The sequence below is a fragment of the Gambusia affinis genome, linkage group LG05 (assembly GCF_019740435.1).
Source record: "Gambusia affinis linkage group LG05, SWU_Gaff_1.0, whole genome shotgun sequence".
Lineage (NCBI taxonomy): Eukaryota > Metazoa > Chordata > Actinopteri > Cyprinodontiformes > Poeciliidae > Gambusia > Gambusia affinis.
The window spans coordinates 4331621-4345885 of NC_057872.1; the positions used below are offsets into that span (position 1 = coordinate 4331621).

At 37.0% G+C, this 14265-nt stretch overlaps 1 protein-coding gene and 61 non-coding genes across 62 annotated transcripts in view; 61 read left to right on the forward strand and 1 right to left on the reverse strand.

Moving 5' to 3' along the window:
• LOC122830725 (matrilin-2-like) overlaps positions 1 to 14265 on the reverse strand; it is a 49219-nt gene that overhangs the window by 15402 nt on the left and 19552 nt on the right. The gene's annotated exons all lie outside the window — the stretch shown is intronic.
• On the forward strand, positions 405 to 478 carry trnat-agu. Its single transcript has one exon. It is a non-coding gene; the product is annotated as a tRNA-Thr (tRNA).
• Positions 584 to 657, forward strand: trnat-agu. Its single transcript has one exon. It is a non-coding gene; the product is annotated as a tRNA-Thr (tRNA).
• trnat-cgu lies at positions 930 to 1003 on the forward strand. Its single transcript has one exon. It is a non-coding gene; the product is annotated as a tRNA-Thr (tRNA).
• Positions 1286 to 1359, forward strand: trnat-cgu. The gene has a single exon. It is a non-coding gene; the product is annotated as a tRNA-Thr (tRNA).
• trnat-agu lies at positions 1463 to 1536 on the forward strand. The gene has a single exon. It is a non-coding gene; the product is annotated as a tRNA-Thr (tRNA).
• On the forward strand, positions 1643 to 1716 carry trnat-ugu. Its single transcript has one exon. It is a non-coding gene; the product is annotated as a tRNA-Thr (tRNA).
• trnat-cgu lies at positions 1820 to 1893 on the forward strand. The gene has a single exon. It is a non-coding gene; the product is annotated as a tRNA-Thr (tRNA).
• On the forward strand, positions 1998 to 2071 carry trnat-agu. The gene has a single exon. It is a non-coding gene; the product is annotated as a tRNA-Thr (tRNA).
• trnat-cgu lies at positions 2176 to 2249 on the forward strand. The gene has a single exon. It is a non-coding gene; the product is annotated as a tRNA-Thr (tRNA).
• trnat-cgu lies at positions 2353 to 2426 on the forward strand. Its single transcript has one exon. It is a non-coding gene; the product is annotated as a tRNA-Thr (tRNA).
• Positions 2531 to 2604, forward strand: trnat-ugu. The gene has a single exon. It is a non-coding gene; the product is annotated as a tRNA-Thr (tRNA).
• trnat-cgu lies at positions 3053 to 3126 on the forward strand. Its single transcript has one exon. It is a non-coding gene; the product is annotated as a tRNA-Thr (tRNA).
• trnat-agu lies at positions 3230 to 3303 on the forward strand. The gene has a single exon. It is a non-coding gene; the product is annotated as a tRNA-Thr (tRNA).
• On the forward strand, positions 3407 to 3480 carry trnat-agu. The gene has a single exon. It is a non-coding gene; the product is annotated as a tRNA-Thr (tRNA).
• On the forward strand, positions 3586 to 3659 carry trnat-ugu. The gene has a single exon. It is a non-coding gene; the product is annotated as a tRNA-Thr (tRNA).
• Positions 3763 to 3836, forward strand: trnat-cgu. Its single transcript has one exon. It is a non-coding gene; the product is annotated as a tRNA-Thr (tRNA).
• trnat-ugu lies at positions 3942 to 4015 on the forward strand. The gene has a single exon. It is a non-coding gene; the product is annotated as a tRNA-Thr (tRNA).
• On the forward strand, positions 4120 to 4193 carry trnat-cgu. Its single transcript has one exon. It is a non-coding gene; the product is annotated as a tRNA-Thr (tRNA).
• On the forward strand, positions 4298 to 4371 carry trnat-cgu. The gene has a single exon. It is a non-coding gene; the product is annotated as a tRNA-Thr (tRNA).
• Positions 4475 to 4548, forward strand: trnat-agu. Its single transcript has one exon. It is a non-coding gene; the product is annotated as a tRNA-Thr (tRNA).
• Positions 4652 to 4725, forward strand: trnat-ugu. Its single transcript has one exon. It is a non-coding gene; the product is annotated as a tRNA-Thr (tRNA).
• trnat-ugu lies at positions 4832 to 4905 on the forward strand. The gene has a single exon. It is a non-coding gene; the product is annotated as a tRNA-Thr (tRNA).
• Positions 5543 to 5616, forward strand: trnat-agu. The gene has a single exon. It is a non-coding gene; the product is annotated as a tRNA-Thr (tRNA).
• trnat-ugu lies at positions 5900 to 5973 on the forward strand. The gene has a single exon. It is a non-coding gene; the product is annotated as a tRNA-Thr (tRNA).
• On the forward strand, positions 6077 to 6150 carry trnat-cgu. Its single transcript has one exon. It is a non-coding gene; the product is annotated as a tRNA-Thr (tRNA).
• On the forward strand, positions 6256 to 6329 carry trnat-ugu. The gene has a single exon. It is a non-coding gene; the product is annotated as a tRNA-Thr (tRNA).
• Positions 6434 to 6507, forward strand: trnat-cgu. The gene has a single exon. It is a non-coding gene; the product is annotated as a tRNA-Thr (tRNA).
• On the forward strand, positions 6606 to 6678 carry trnat-ugu. Its single transcript has one exon. It is a non-coding gene; the product is annotated as a tRNA-Thr (tRNA).
• trnat-ugu lies at positions 6782 to 6856 on the forward strand. Its single transcript has one exon. It is a non-coding gene; the product is annotated as a tRNA-Thr (tRNA).
• trnat-agu lies at positions 6967 to 7040 on the forward strand. The gene has a single exon. It is a non-coding gene; the product is annotated as a tRNA-Thr (tRNA).
• Positions 7144 to 7217, forward strand: trnat-ugu. The gene has a single exon. It is a non-coding gene; the product is annotated as a tRNA-Thr (tRNA).
• On the forward strand, positions 7322 to 7395 carry trnat-ugu. Its single transcript has one exon. It is a non-coding gene; the product is annotated as a tRNA-Thr (tRNA).
• On the forward strand, positions 7506 to 7579 carry trnat-ugu. The gene has a single exon. It is a non-coding gene; the product is annotated as a tRNA-Thr (tRNA).
• Positions 7687 to 7760, forward strand: trnat-cgu. Its single transcript has one exon. It is a non-coding gene; the product is annotated as a tRNA-Thr (tRNA).
• Positions 7865 to 7938, forward strand: trnat-cgu. The gene has a single exon. It is a non-coding gene; the product is annotated as a tRNA-Thr (tRNA).
• Positions 8042 to 8115, forward strand: trnak-cuu. Its single transcript has one exon. It is a non-coding gene; the product is annotated as a tRNA-Lys (tRNA).
• trnat-ugu lies at positions 8216 to 8288 on the forward strand. The gene has a single exon. It is a non-coding gene; the product is annotated as a tRNA-Thr (tRNA).
• trnat-agu lies at positions 8574 to 8647 on the forward strand. Its single transcript has one exon. It is a non-coding gene; the product is annotated as a tRNA-Thr (tRNA).
• Positions 8751 to 8824, forward strand: trnat-agu. Its single transcript has one exon. It is a non-coding gene; the product is annotated as a tRNA-Thr (tRNA).
• Positions 8928 to 9001, forward strand: trnat-ugu. Its single transcript has one exon. It is a non-coding gene; the product is annotated as a tRNA-Thr (tRNA).
• Positions 9108 to 9181, forward strand: trnat-ugu. The gene has a single exon. It is a non-coding gene; the product is annotated as a tRNA-Thr (tRNA).
• Positions 9644 to 9717, forward strand: trnat-cgu. Its single transcript has one exon. It is a non-coding gene; the product is annotated as a tRNA-Thr (tRNA).
• On the forward strand, positions 9822 to 9895 carry trnat-agu. Its single transcript has one exon. It is a non-coding gene; the product is annotated as a tRNA-Thr (tRNA).
• trnat-agu lies at positions 10000 to 10073 on the forward strand. The gene has a single exon. It is a non-coding gene; the product is annotated as a tRNA-Thr (tRNA).
• On the forward strand, positions 10179 to 10252 carry trnat-ugu. Its single transcript has one exon. It is a non-coding gene; the product is annotated as a tRNA-Thr (tRNA).
• On the forward strand, positions 10356 to 10429 carry trnat-cgu. The gene has a single exon. It is a non-coding gene; the product is annotated as a tRNA-Thr (tRNA).
• On the forward strand, positions 10537 to 10611 carry trnat-ugu. Its single transcript has one exon. It is a non-coding gene; the product is annotated as a tRNA-Thr (tRNA).
• On the forward strand, positions 10712 to 10785 carry trnat-ugu. Its single transcript has one exon. It is a non-coding gene; the product is annotated as a tRNA-Thr (tRNA).
• trnat-cgu lies at positions 10890 to 10963 on the forward strand. The gene has a single exon. It is a non-coding gene; the product is annotated as a tRNA-Thr (tRNA).
• trnat-ugu lies at positions 11069 to 11142 on the forward strand. The gene has a single exon. It is a non-coding gene; the product is annotated as a tRNA-Thr (tRNA).
• On the forward strand, positions 11245 to 11318 carry trnat-cgu. Its single transcript has one exon. It is a non-coding gene; the product is annotated as a tRNA-Thr (tRNA).
• On the forward strand, positions 11422 to 11495 carry trnas-aga. The gene has a single exon. It is a non-coding gene; the product is annotated as a tRNA-Ser (tRNA).
• On the forward strand, positions 11599 to 11672 carry trnat-agu. Its single transcript has one exon. It is a non-coding gene; the product is annotated as a tRNA-Thr (tRNA).
• trnat-ugu lies at positions 11776 to 11849 on the forward strand. The gene has a single exon. It is a non-coding gene; the product is annotated as a tRNA-Thr (tRNA).
• trnat-ugu lies at positions 11956 to 12029 on the forward strand. Its single transcript has one exon. It is a non-coding gene; the product is annotated as a tRNA-Thr (tRNA).
• On the forward strand, positions 12490 to 12563 carry trnat-cgu. Its single transcript has one exon. It is a non-coding gene; the product is annotated as a tRNA-Thr (tRNA).
• trnat-agu lies at positions 12667 to 12740 on the forward strand. Its single transcript has one exon. It is a non-coding gene; the product is annotated as a tRNA-Thr (tRNA).
• Positions 13203 to 13278, forward strand: trnat-ugu. Its single transcript has one exon. It is a non-coding gene; the product is annotated as a tRNA-Thr (tRNA).
• Positions 13380 to 13453, forward strand: trnat-agu. The gene has a single exon. It is a non-coding gene; the product is annotated as a tRNA-Thr (tRNA).
• Positions 13735 to 13808, forward strand: trnat-ugu. The gene has a single exon. It is a non-coding gene; the product is annotated as a tRNA-Thr (tRNA).
• trnat-agu lies at positions 13912 to 13985 on the forward strand. Its single transcript has one exon. It is a non-coding gene; the product is annotated as a tRNA-Thr (tRNA).

The following is a 14265-nucleotide window of genomic DNA, read 5'->3' on the forward strand; positions in this document are numbered from 1 at the left end:
CAAAATATGTCCTATCATTTAGAGAAACTGTGACTTCAGTATCAAAAAGGTTCTGTGGCTTAGCTGGTCAAAGAGCCTGTTTCGTAAACAGAAGATCCTGGGTTCAAGTCCCAGCAGCACCTTTAAATGAAATAGCTTATACACTGATGTACTTTTGTTTTTCCTTTTATCTAGTTATGACAATATGTATTAGCAATTAGAGAAAGTTTAACTTTAGCAGTGTCTAGATACTGTGGCTTAGTTGGTCAAAGTGCCTGTCTAGTAAACAGGAGATCCTGGGTTCAAGTCCCAGCAGTGCCTTTTTAAAAATGGCTTTCTAATTGATACCTTTTTTGTTCCATATTTGAATTCAATGTCAAAATATGTCCTATCATTTAGAGAAACTGTCACTTCAGTATCAAAAAGGTGCTGTGGCTTAGCTGGTCAAAGTGCCTGTCTAGTAAACAGGAGATCCTGGGTTCAAGTCCCAGCAGCACCTTTAAATGAAATGGCTTGTTGACTGATGTAGTTTTGTTTTTCCTTTTAGCTAAAGTTCTGACAGTATGCAATGGCATTTAGAGAAAGTTTAATTTAACAATGTCAAGGTGCTGTGGCTTAGTTGGTCAAAGTGCCTGTCTAGTAAACAGGAGATCCTGGGTTCAAGTCCCAGCAGCACCTTTAAATGAAATGGCTTGTTGACTGATGTACTTTTGTTTTTCCTTTTAGCTAAAGTTCTGACAGTATGCAATGGAATTTAGAGAAAGCTTAAAAAGGTACTGTGGCTTAGCTGATCAAAGTACCTGTCTTGTAAACAGGAGACCCTGGGTCCAAGTCCCAGCAGTGCCTTTTTAAAAATGGCTTTCTAATTGATATATTTTTTGTTTCATGTTTGAATTCAATGTCAAAATATGTCCTATCATTTAGAGAAACTGTCACCTCAGCATTAAAAAGGTGCTGTGGCTTAGCTGGTAAAAGCACCTGTTTCGTAAACAGGCGATCCTGGGTTCAAGTCCCAGCAGCACCTTCAAATGAAATAGATAATACAATTATGTACTTTTGTTTTTCCTTTTATCTAGTTATGACAATATGTATTAGCAATTAGAGAAAGTTTAACTTTAGCAGTGTCAAGGTGCTGTGGCTTAGTTGGTCAAAGTGCCTTTCTTGTAAACAGGAGATCCTGGGTTCAAGTCCCACCAGTGCCTTTTTAAAAATGGCTTTCTAATTGATACCTTTTTTGTTTCATATTTGAATTCAATGTCAAAATATGTCCTATCATTTGGAGAAACTGTCACTTCAGTATCAAAAAGGTGCTGTGGCTTAGCTGGTCAAAGCGCCTGTTTCGTAAACAGGAGATTCTGGGTTCAAATCCCAGCAGCACCTTTAAATGAAATGGCTTGTTGACTGATGTAGTTTTGTTTTTCCTTTTATCTAGTTATGTCAATATGTATTGGCAATTAGAGAAAGTTTAATTTAACAATGTCAAGGTGTTGTGGCTTAGTTGGTCAAAGTGCCTGTCTAGTAAACAGGAGATCCTGGGTTCAAATCCCAGCAGCACCTTTAAATGAAATGGTTTGTTGACTGATGTACTTTTGTTTTTCCTTTTATCTAAAGTTATGACAGTATGCAATGGCATTTAGAGAAAGCTTAATGTTAGGAATTTCACGGTACTGTGGCTTAGCTGGTCAAAGCGCCTGTCTTGTAAACAGGAGATCCTGGGTTCAAGTCCCAGCAGCACCTTTTAAAAATGTCTTTCTAATTGATACATTTTTTGTTTCATATTTGAATTCAATGTCAAAATATGTCCTATCATTTAGAGACACTGTCACTTCAGTATCAAAAAGGTGCTGTGGCTTAGCTGGTCAAAGCACCTGTTTCGTAAATAGGACATCCTGGTTTCAAATCCCAGCAGCACCTTTAAGTGAAATAGATTATAAGCTGATGTACTTTTGTTTTTCCTTTTATCTAGTTATGACAATATGTATTAGCAATTAGAGAAAGTTTAACTTTAGCAGTGTCAAGGTACTGTGGCTTAGTTGGTCAAAGTGCCTGTCTAGTAAACAGGAGATCCTGGGTTCAAGTCCCAGCAGTGCCTTTTTAAAAATGGCTTTCTAATTGATACCTTTTTTGTTTCATATTTGAATTCAATGTCAAAATATGTCCTATCATTTAGAGAAACTGTCACTTCAGTATCAAAAAGGTGCTGTGGCTTAGCTGGTCAAAGCGCCTGTTTCGTAAACAGGACATCCTGGGTTCAAATCCCAGCAGCACCTTTAAATGAAATGGCTTGTTGACTGATGTAGTTTTGTTTTTCCTTTTATCTAGTTATGACAATATGTATTGGCAATTAGAGAAAGTTTAATTTAAGAATGTCAAGGTGCTGTGGCTTAGCTGGTCAAAGCGCCTGTTTCGTAAACAGGAGATTCTGGGTTCAAATCCCAGCAGCACATTTAAATGAAATGGCTTGTTGACTGATGTACTTTTGTTTTTCCTTTTATCTAGTTATGACAGTATGCAATGGCATTTAGAAAAAGCTTAATGTTAGGAATTTCAAGGTACTGTGGCTAACCTGGTCAAAGCGCCTGCCTTGTAAACAGGAGATCCTGGGTTCAAGTCCCAGCAGCACCTTTTAAAAATGTCTTTCTAATTGATACATTTTTTGTTTCATATTTGAATTCAATGTCAAAATATGTCCTATCATTTAGAGAAACTGTCACTTCAGTATCAAAAAGGTGCTGTGGCTTAGCTGGTCATAGTGCCTGTCTAGTAAACAGGAGATCCTGGGTTCAAATCCCAGCAGCACATTTAAATGAAATGGCTTGTTGACTGATGTACTTTTGTTTCATATTTGAATTCAATGTCAAAATATGTCCTATCATTTAGAGAAACTGTCACTTCACGATACTGTGGCTTAGCTGATCAAAGTACGGTCTTGTAAACAGGAGACCCTGGGTTCAAGTCCCAGCAATTGCCTTTTAAAAATGGCTTTCTAATTGATATATTTTTTGTTTCATATTTGAATTCAATGTCAAAATATGTCCTATCATTTAGAGAAACTGTCACCTCAGCATTAAAAAGTGCTGTGGCTTAGCTGGTAAAAGCACCTGTTTCGTAAACAGGGGATCCTGGGTTCAAGTCCCAGCAGCACCTTTATATGAAATAGATTATAAATAATGTACATTTGTTTTTCCTTTTATCTAGTTATGACAATATGTATTAGCAATTAGAGAAAGTTTAAGTTTAGCAGTGTCAAGGTACTGTGGCTTAGTTGGTCAAAGTGCCTGTCTAGTAAACAGGAGATCCTGGGTTCAAGTCCCAGCAGCACCTTTTAAAAATGGCTTTCTAATTGATACCTTTTTTGTTTCATATTTGAATTCAATGTCAAAATATGTCCTATCATTTAGAGAAACTGTCACTTCAGTATCAAACAGGTGCTGTGGCTTAGCTGGTCAAAGTGCCTGTCTAGTAAACAGGAGATCCTGGGTTCAAATCCCAGCAGCACCTTTAAATGAAATAGCTTATAGACTGATGTACTTTTGTTTTTCCTTTTAGCTAAAGTTATGACAATATGTATTAGCAATTAGAGAAAGTTTAGTTTAATCATGTCAAGGTGCTGTGGCTTAGTTGGTCAAAGTGCCTGTCTTGTAAACAGGAGATCCTGGGTTCAAGTCCCAGCAGCACCTTTTAAAAATGGCTTTCTAATTGATACATTTTTTGTTTCATATTTGAATTCAATGTCAAAATATGTCCTATCATTTAGAGAAACTGTCACTTCAGTATCAACAAGGTGCTGTGGCTTAGCTGGTCAAAGAGCCTGTTTCGTAAACAGAAGATCCTGGGTTCAAGTCCCAGCAGCACCTTTAAATGAAATAGATTATAAAATTATGTACTTTTGTTTTTCCTTTTAGCTAAAGTTATGACAATATGTATTGGCAATTAGAGAAAGTTTAATTTAACCATGTCAAGGTGCTGTGGCTTAGCTGGTCAAAGTGCCTGTCTTGTAAACAGGAGATCCTGGGTTCAAGTCCCAGCAGTGCCTTTTTAAAAATGGCTTTCTAATTGATACATTTTTTGTTTCATATTTGAATTCAAAGTCACGATATGTCCTATCATTTAGAGAAACTGTCACTTCAGTATCAAACAGGTGCTGTGGCTTAGCTGGTCAAAGCGCCTGTTTCGTAAACAGGAGATCCTGGGTTCAAGTCCCAGCAGTGCCTTTTTAAAAATGGCTTTCTAATTGATACATTTTTTGTTTCATGTTTGAATTCAAAGTCACGATATGTCCTATCATTTAGAGAAACTGTCACTTCAGTATCAAACAGGTGCTGTGGCTTAGCTGGTCAAAGCGCCTGTTTCGTAAACAGGAGATCCTGGGTTCAAATCCCAGCAGCACCTCTAAATGAAATGGCTTGTTGACTAATGTAGTTTTGTTTTTCCTTTTATCTAGTTATGACAATATGTATTGGCAATTAGAGAAAGTTTAATTTAACAATGTCAAGGTGCTGTGGCTTAGTTGGTCAAAGTGCCTGTCTAGTAAACAGGAGATCCTGGGTTCAAATCCCAGCAGCACCTCTAAATGAAATGGCTTGTTGACTAATGTAGTTTTGTTTTTCCTTTTATCTAGTTATGACAATATGTATTGGCAATTAGAGAAAGTTTAATTTAACAATGTCAAGGTGCTGTGGCTTAGCTGGTCAAAGCGCCTGTCTTGTAAACAGGAGATCCTGGGTTCAAATCCCAGCAGCACCTTTAAATGAAATGGCTTGTTGACTGATGTTCTTTTGTTTTTCCTTTTATCTAAAGTTATGACAGTATGCAATGGCATTTAGAAAAAGCTTAATGTTAGGAATTTCAAGGTACTGTGGCTAACCTGGTCAAAGCGCCTGCCTTGTAAACAGGAGATCCTGGGTTCAAGTCCCAGCAGCACCTTTTAAAAATGTCTTTCTAATTGATACATTTTTTGTTTCATATTTGAATTCAATGTCAAAATATGTCCTATCATTTAGAGAAACTGTCACTTCAGTATCAAAAAGGTGCTGTGGCTTAGCTGGTCAGAGTGCCTGTCTAGTAAACAGGAGATCCTGGGTTCAAATCCCAGCAGCACATTTAAATGAAATGGCTTGTTGACTGATGTACTTTTGTTTCTCCTTTTAGCTAAAGTTATGACAGTATGCAATGGCATTTAGAGAAAGCTTAATGTTACGAATTTCACGATACTGTGGCTTAGCTGATCAAAGTACCGGTCTTGTAAACAGGAGACCCTGGGTCCAAGTCCCAGCAGTGCCTTTTTAAAAATGGCTTTCTAATTGATATATTTTTTGTTTCATATTTGAATTCAATGTCAAAATATGTCCTATCATTTAGAGAAACTGTCACCTCAGCATTAAAAAGTGCTGTGGCTTAGCTGGTCAAAGTGCCTGTCAGTAAACAGGGGATCCTGGGTTCAAGTCCCAGCAGCACCTTTATATGAAATAGATTATAAAATAATGTACATTTGTTTTTCCTTTTATCTAGTTATGACAATATGTATTAGCAATTAGAGAAAGTTTAACTTTAGCAGTGTCAAGGTACTGTGGCTTAGTTGGTCAAAGTACCTGTCTAGTAAACAGGAGATCCTGGGTTCAAGTCCCAGCAGTGCCTTTTTAAAAATGGCTTTCTAATTGATACCTTTTTTGTTTCATATTTGAATTCAAAGTCACGATATGTCCTATCATTTAGAGAAACTGTCACTTCAGTATCAAACAGGTGCTGTGGCTTAGCTGGTCAAAGTGCCTGTCTAGTAAACAGGAGATCCTGGGTTCAAATCTCAGCAGCACCTTTAAATGAAATAGCTTATAGACTGATGTACTTTTGTTTTTCCTTTTAGCTAAAGTTATGACAATATGTATTAGCAATTAGAGAAAGTTTAGTTTAATCATGTCAAGGTGCTGTGGCTTAGTTGGTCAAAGTGCCTGTCTTGTAAACAGGAGATCCTGGGTTCAAGTCCCAGCAGCACCTTTTAAAAATGGCTTTCTAATTGATACATTTTTTGTTTCATATTTTAATTCAATGTCAAAATATGTCCTATCATTTAGAGAAACTGTCACTTCAGTATCAACAAGGTGCTGTGGCTTAGCTGGTCAAAGCGCCTGTTTCGTAAACAGGAGATCCTGGGTTCAAGTCCCAGCAGCACCTTTAAATGAAATAGATTATAAAATTATGTACTTTTGTTTTTCCTTTTAGCTAAAGTTATGACAATATGTATTGGCAATTAGAGAAAGTTTAATTTAACCATGTCAAGGTGCTGTGGCTTAGCTGGTCAAAGTGCCTGTCTTGTAAACAGGAAATTCTGGGTTCAAGTCCCAGCAGTGCCTTTTTAAAAATGGCTTTCTAATTGATACATTTTTTGTTTCATATTTGAATTCAAAGTCACGATATGTCCTATCATTTAGAGAAACTGTCACTTCAGTATCAAACAGGTGCTGTGGCTTAGCTGGTCAAAGCGCCTGTTTCGTAAACAGGAGATCCTGGGTTCAAGTCCCAGCACCTTTTAAATGAAATGGCTTATAATTGATGTACTTTTTTGTTTCATATTTGAATTATGACAATATGTATTGGCAATTAGAGAAACTGTCACTTCAGTATCAAAAGGTGCTGTGGCTTAGCTGGTCAAAGTGCCTGTCTTGTAAACAGGAGATCCTGGGTTCAATCCCAGCAGCACCTTTAAATGAAATAGCTTATAAAATTGATGTACATTTTGTTTTTCCTTTTATCAGTTATGACAATATGTATTGGCAATTTAGAGAAAGTTTAATTTCAGTGTCAAGGTGCTGTGGCTTAGCTGGTCAAAGTGCCTGTCTTGTAAACAGGAGATCCTGGGTTCAAAGTCCCAGCAGCACCTTTTTAAAAAATGGCTTTCTAATTGATACATTTTTTGTTTCCTTTTATCTAGTTCAAAGTCACAATATGTCCTATCATTTAGAGAAACTGTCACTTCAGTAACAATGTCAAGGTGCTGTTGCTTAGTTGGTCAAAGTGCCTGTCTAGTAAACAGGAGATCCTGGGTTCAAATCCCAGCAGCACCTCTAACTGAAATGGCTTGTTAACTAATGTAGTTTTGTTTTTCCTTTTATCTAGTTATGACAATATGTATTGGCAATTAGAGAAAGTTTAATCTAACAATGTCAAGGTGCTGTGGCTTAGCTGGTCAAAGTGCCTGTCTTGTAAACAGGAGATCCTGGGTTCAAGTCCCAGCAGTGCCTTTTTAAAAATGGCTTTCTAATTGATACATTTTTTGTTTCATATTTGAATTCAAAGTCACGATATGTCCTATCATTTAGAGAAACTGTCACTTCAGTATCAAACAGGTGCTGTGGCTTAGCTGGTCAAAGTGCCTGTCTTGTAAACAGGAGATCCTGGGTTCAAGTCCCAGCAGCACCTTTTAAATGAAATGGCTTGTTGACTGATGTACATTTTGTTTTTCCTTTTATCTCAAAGTTATGACAATATGTATATCAATTAGAGAAACTGTTTAACTCTAGCAGTGTCAAGGTTCTGTGGCTTAGTTGGTCAAAGTGCCTGTCTTGTAAACAGGAGATCCTGGGTTCAAGTCCCAGCAGCACCTTTAAATGAAATGGCTTTGACTGATGTACATTTTTGTTTCATATTTGAATTCAAAGTTATGACAATATGTCCTATCATTTAGAGAAAGTTTAACTTCAGTATCAAACAGGTGCTGTGGCTTAGCTGGTCAAAGCGCCTGTTTCGTAAACAGGAGATCCTGGGTTCAAGTCCCAGCAGTGCCTTTTTAAAAATGGCTTTCTAATTGATACATTTTTTGTTTCATATTTGAATTCAAAGTCACGATATGTCCTATCATTTAGAGAAACTGTCACTTCAGTATCAAACAGGTGCTGTGGCTTAGCTGGTCAAAGCGCCTGTTTCGTAAACAGGAGATCCTGGGTTCAAATCCCAGCAGCACCTTTAAATGAAATGGCTTTCTAATTGATGTAGTTTTGTTTCATATTTATCTAGTTATGACAATATGTATGTCCTATCATTTAGAGAAACTGTCACTTAGTATCAAGGTACTGTGGCTTAGTTGGTCAAAGTGCCTGTTTCTTAAACAGGAGATCCTGGGTTCAAATCCCAGCAGCACCTTTAAATGAAATAGATTATAAAATTATGTACTTTTGTTTTTCCTTTTAGCTAAAGTTATGACAATATGTATTGGCAATTAGAGAAAGTTTAATTTAACCATGTCCTGTGGCTTAGCTGGTCAAAGTGCCTGTCTTGTAAACAGGAGATCCTGGGTTCAAGTCCCAGCAGCACCTTTAAATGAAATGGCTTTCTAATTGATACATTTTTGTTTCATGTTTGAATTCAAAGTCATGACAATATGTCCTATCATTTAGAGAAACTGTCACTTCAGTATCAAACAGGTGCTGTGGCTTAGCTGGTCAAAGTGCCTGTTTGTAAACAGGAGATCCTGGGTTCAAAGTCCCAGCAGCACCTTTTAAATGAAATGGCTTGTTACTAATTGATACTTTTTTTTTCCTTTTATCTAGTTATGACAATATGTATTGGCAATTAGAGAAAGTTTAATTTAACAATGTCAAGGTGCTGTGGCTTAGTTGGTCAAAGTGCCTGTCTAGTAAACAGGAGATCCTGGGTTCAAATCCCAGCAGCACCTCTAAATGAAATGGCTTGTTAACTAATGTAGTTTTGTTTTTCCTTTTATCTAGTTATGACAATATGTATTGGCAATTAGAGAAAGTTTAATCTAACAATGTCAAGGTGCTGTGGCTTAGTTGGTCAAAGTGCCTGTCTAGTAAACAGGAGATCCTGGGTTCAAATCCCAGCAGCACCTCTAAATGAAATGGCTTGTTGACTAATGTAGTTTTGTTTTTCCTTTTATCTAGTTATGACAATATGTATTGGCAATTAGAGAAAGTTTAATTTAACAATGTCAAGGTGCTGTGGCTTAGCTGGTCAAAGCGCCTGTCTTGTAAACAGTAGATCCTGGGTTCAAATCCCAGCAGCACCTTTAAATGAAATGGCTTGTTGACTGATGTTCTTTTGTTTTTCCTTTTATCTAAAGTTATGACAGTATGCAATGGCATTTAGAAAAAGCTTAATGTTAGGAATTTCACGGTTCTGTGGCTTAGCTGGTCAAAGCGCCTGTCTTGTAAACAGGAGATCCTGGGTTCAAGTCCCAGCAGCACCTTTTAAAAAATGGCTTGTTGATTGATGTATTTTTTGTTTCATATTTATTCAATGTTATGACATATGTCCTATCATTTAGAGAAACTGTCACTTCAGTATCAAAAAGGTGCTGTGGCTTAGCTGGTCAGAGTGCCTGTCTAGTAAACAGGAGATCCTGGGTTCAAATCCCAGCAGCACATTTAAATGAAATGGCTTGTTGACTGATGTACTTTTGTTTCTCCTTTTAGCTAAAGTTATGACAGTATGCAATGGCATTTAGAGAAAGCTTAATGTTACGAATTTCCAAGGTGCTGTGGCTTAGCTGATCAAAGTTCCTGTCTTGTAAACAGGAGACCCTGGGTCCAAGTCCCAGCAGTGCCTTTTTAAAAATGGCTTTCTAATTGATATATTTTTTGTTTCATATTTGAATTCAATGTCAAAATATGTCCTATCATTTAGAGAAACTGTCACCTCAGCATTAAAAAGTGCTGTGGCTTAGCTGGTAAAAGCACCTCTTTCGTAAACAGGGGATCCTGGGTTCAAGTCCCAGCAGCACCTTTATATGAAATAGATTATAAAATAATGTACATTTGTTTTTCCTTTTATCTAGTTATGACAATATGTATTAGCAATTAGAGAAAGTTTAACTTTAGCAGTGTCAAGGTACTGTGGCTTAGTTGGTCAAAGTACCTGTCTAGTAAACAGGAGATCCTGGGTTCAAGTCCCAGCAGTGCCTTTTTAAAAATGGCTTTCTAATTGATACCTTTTTTGTTTCATATTTGAATTCAAAGTCACGATATGTCCTATCATTTAGAGAAACTGTCACTTCAGTATCAAACAGGTGCTGTGGCTTAGCTGGTCAAAGTGCCTGTCTAGTAAACAGGAGATCCTGGGTTCAAATCTCAGCAGCACCTTTAAATGAAATAGATTATAGAGTGATGTACTTTTTGTTTTCCTTTTAGCTAAAGTTATGACAATATGTATTAGCAATTAGAGAAAGTTTAGTTTAATCATGTCAAGGTGCTGTGGCTTAGTTGGTCAAAGTGCCTGTCTTGTAAACAGGAGATCCTGGGTTCAAGTCCCAGCAGCACCTTTTAAAAATGGCTTTCTAATTGATACATTTTTTGTTTCATATTTTAATTCAATGTCAAAATATGTCCTATCATTTAGAGAAACTGTCACTTCAGTATCAACAAGGTGCTGTGGCTTAGCTGGTCAAAGCGCCTGTTTCGTAAACAGGAGATCCTGGGTTCAAGTCCCAGCAGCACCTTTAAATGAAATAGATTATAAAATTATGTACTTTTGTTTTTCCTTTTAGCTAAAGTTATGACAATATGTATTGGCAATTAGAGAAACTGTTTAATTTAACCAGTATCAAGGTGCTGTGGCTTAGTTGGTCAAAGTGCCTGTCTTGTAAACAGGAGATCCTGGGTTCAAGTCCCAGCAGCCTTTAAAATGGCTTTCTAATTGATAAATTTTTTGTTTCATATTTGAATTCAAAGTTATGACAATATGTCCTATCATTTAGAGAAAGTCACTTCAGTATCCACAAGGTGCTGTGGCTTAGCTGGTCAAAGTGCCTGTCTTGTAAACAGGAGATTCTGGGTTCAAGTCCCAGCAGTGCCTTTTTAAAAATGGCTTTCTAATTGATAAATTTTTTGTTTCATATTTGAATTCAAAGTCACGATATGTCCTATCATTTAGAGAAACTGTCACTTCAGTATCAAACAGGTGCTGTGGCTTAGCTGGTCAAAGCGCCTGTTTCGTAAACAGGAGATCCTGGGTTCAAATCCCAGCAGCACCTTTAAATGAAATAGATTATAAAATTATGTACTTTTGTTTTTCCTTTTAGCTAAAGTTATGACAATATGTATTGGCAATTAGAGAAAGTTTAATTTAACCATGTCAAGGTGCTGTGGCTTAGCTGGTCAAAGTGCCTGTCTTGTAAACAGGAGATCCTGGGTTCAAGTCCCAGCAGTGCCTTTTTAAAAATGGCTTTCTAATTGATACATTTTTTGTTTCGTTTGAATTCAAAGTCACGATATGTCCTATCATTTAGAGAAACTGTCACTTCAGTGTCAAACAGGTGCTGTGGCTTAGCTGGTCAAAGCGCCTGTTTCGTAAACAGGAGATCCTGGGTTCAAATCCCAGCAGCACCTCTAAATGAAATGGCTTGTTGACTAATGTAGTTTTGTTTTTCCTTTTATCTAGTTATGACAATATGTATTGGCAATTAGAGAAAGTTTAATTTAACAATGTCAAGGTGCTGTGGCTTAGTTGGTCAAAGTGCCTGTCTAGAAAACAGGAGATCCTGGGTTCAAATCCCAGCAGCACCTCTAACTGAAATGGCTTGTTAACTAATGTAGTTTTGTTTTTCCTTTTATCTAGTTATGACAATATGTATTGGCAATTAGAGAAAGTTTAATCTAACAATGTCAAGGTGCTGTGGCTTAGTTGGTCAAAGTGCCTGTCTAGTAAACAGGAGATCCTGGGTTCAAATCCCAGCAGCACCTCTAAATGAAATGGCTTGTTGACTAATGTAGTTTTGTTCTTCCTTTTATCTAGTTATGACAATATGTATTGGCAATTAGAGAAAGTTTAATTTAGCAATGTCAAGGTGCTGTGGCTTAGCTGGTCAAAGCGCCTGTCTTGTAAACAGGAGATCCTGGCTTCAAATCCCAGCAGCACCTTTAAATGAAATGGTTTGTTGACTGATGTACTTTTGTTTTTCCTTTTATCTAAAGTTATGACAGTATGCAATGGCATTTAGAGAAAGCTTAATGTTAGGAATTTCACGGTACTGTGGCTTAGCTGGTCAAAGCGCCTGTCTTGTAAACAGGAGATCCTGGGTTCAAGTCCCAGCAGCACCTTTTAAAAATGTCTTTCTAATTGATACATTTTTTGTTTCATATTTGAATTCAATGTCAAAATATGTCCTATCATTTAGAGACACTGTCACTTCAGTATCAATAAGGTGCTGTGGCTTAGCTGGTCAGAGTGCCTGTCTAGTAAACAGAAGATCCTGGGTTCAAGTCACAGAAGCACCTTTAAATGAAATAGATTATAAACTGATGTACTTTTGTTTTTCCTTTTATCTAGTTATGACAATATGTATTAGCAATTAGAGAAAGTTTAACTGTCAGCAGTATCAAGGTACTGTGGCTTAGTTGGTCAAAGTGCCTGTCTAGTACACAGGAGATCCTGGGTTCACGTCCCAGCAGTGCCTTTTTAAAAATGGCTTTCTAATTGATACCTTTTTTGTTTCATATTTGAATTCAATGTCAAAATATGTCCTATCATTTAGAGAAACTGTCACTTCAGTATCAAAAAGGTGCTGTGGCTTAGCTGGTCAAAGCGCCTGTTTCGTAAACAGGAGATCCTGGTTTCAAATCCCAGCAGCACCTTTAAATGAAATGGCTTGTTGACTGATGTAGTTTTGTTTTCCTTTTATCTAGTTATGACAATATGTATGGCAATTAGAGAAAGCTGTTAATTTAAGAATGTCAAGGTGCTGTGGCTTAGCTGGTCAAAGTGCCTGTCTAGTAAACAGGAGATCCTGGGTTCAAATCCCAGCAGCACCTTTAAATGAAAATGGCTTATAATTGATGTACTTTTTTGTTTTCCTTTTATCTAAAGTTATGACAGTATGCAATGGCATTTAGAGAGAAATGTAATTTAGGAATTTCAAGGTACTGTGGCTTAGCTGGTCAAAGCGCCTGTCTTTAAACAGGAGATCCTGGGTTCAAGTCCCAGCAGCACCTTTAAATGAAATGTCTTTCTAATTGATACATTTTTTGTTTCATATTTGAATTCAATGTCAAAATATGTCCTATCATTTAGAGACACTGTCACTTCAGTATCAAAAAGGTGCTGTGGCTTAGCTGGTCAAAGAGCCTGTCTAGTAAACAGGAGATCCTGGGTTCAAGTCCCAGAAGCACCTTTAAATGAAATAGCTTATAGACTGATGTACTTTTTTTCCACTTTTATCTAGTTATGACAATATGTATTAGCAATTAGAGAAAGGTTAACTGTAGCAGTGTCAAGGTACTGTGGCTTAGTTGGTCAAAGTGCCTGTCTTGTAAACAGGAGATCCTGGGTTCAAGTCCCAGCAGAACATTTTAAAAATGGCTTTCTAATTGATACATTTTTTGTTTCATATTTGAACTCAATGTCAAAATATATCCTATCATATAGAGAAACTGTCACCTTAGTGTTATAAAGGTGCTGTGGCTTAGCTGGTCAAAGTGCCTGTCTAGTAAACAGGAGATCCTGGGTTCAAATCCCAGCAGCACCTTTAAATGAAATAGCTTATAGACTGATGTAGTTTTGTTTTTCCTTTTAGCTAAAGTTATGACAGTATGCAATGGCATTTAGAGAATGCTTAATGTTACAATTCAAGGTACTGTGGCTTAGCTGTCAAAGTGCCTGTCTAGTAAACAGGAGATCCTGGGTTCAAATCCCAGCAGCACCTTTTAAATGAAATAGCTTTAACTGATGTACTTTTGTTTTTCAATTTAGCTAAAGTTTTGACAATATGTATTGGCAATTAGAGAAAGTTTAATTTAACCATGTCAAGGTGCTGTGGCTTAGTTGGTCAAAGTGCCTGTCTTGTAAACAGGAGATCCTGGGTTCAAGTCCCAGCAGCACCTTTTAAAAATGGCTTTCTAATTGATACATTTTTTGTTTCATATTTGAACTCAATGTCAAAATATGTCCTATCATATAGAGAAACTGTCACCTTAGTGTTACAAAGGTGCTGTGGCTTAGTTGGTCAAAGTGCCTGTCTAGTAAACAGGAGATCCTGGGTTCAAATCCCAGCAGCACCTTTTAAATAAAATGGCTTATAATTGATGTACTTTTGTTTCCTTTTAGCTAAAGTTATGACAAAATATGTCCTATCAATTAGAGAAAGTCATTTAACCATGTCAAGGTGCTGTGGCTTAGTTGGTCAAAGTGCCTGTCTAGTAAACAGGAGATCCTGGGTTCAAAGTCCCAGCAGTGCCTTTTAAAATGGCTTTCTAATTGATGTACTTTTGTTTCATATTTGAATTGAATGTCAAAATATGTCCTATCATTTAGAGAAACTGTCACTTCAGTATCAAGGTG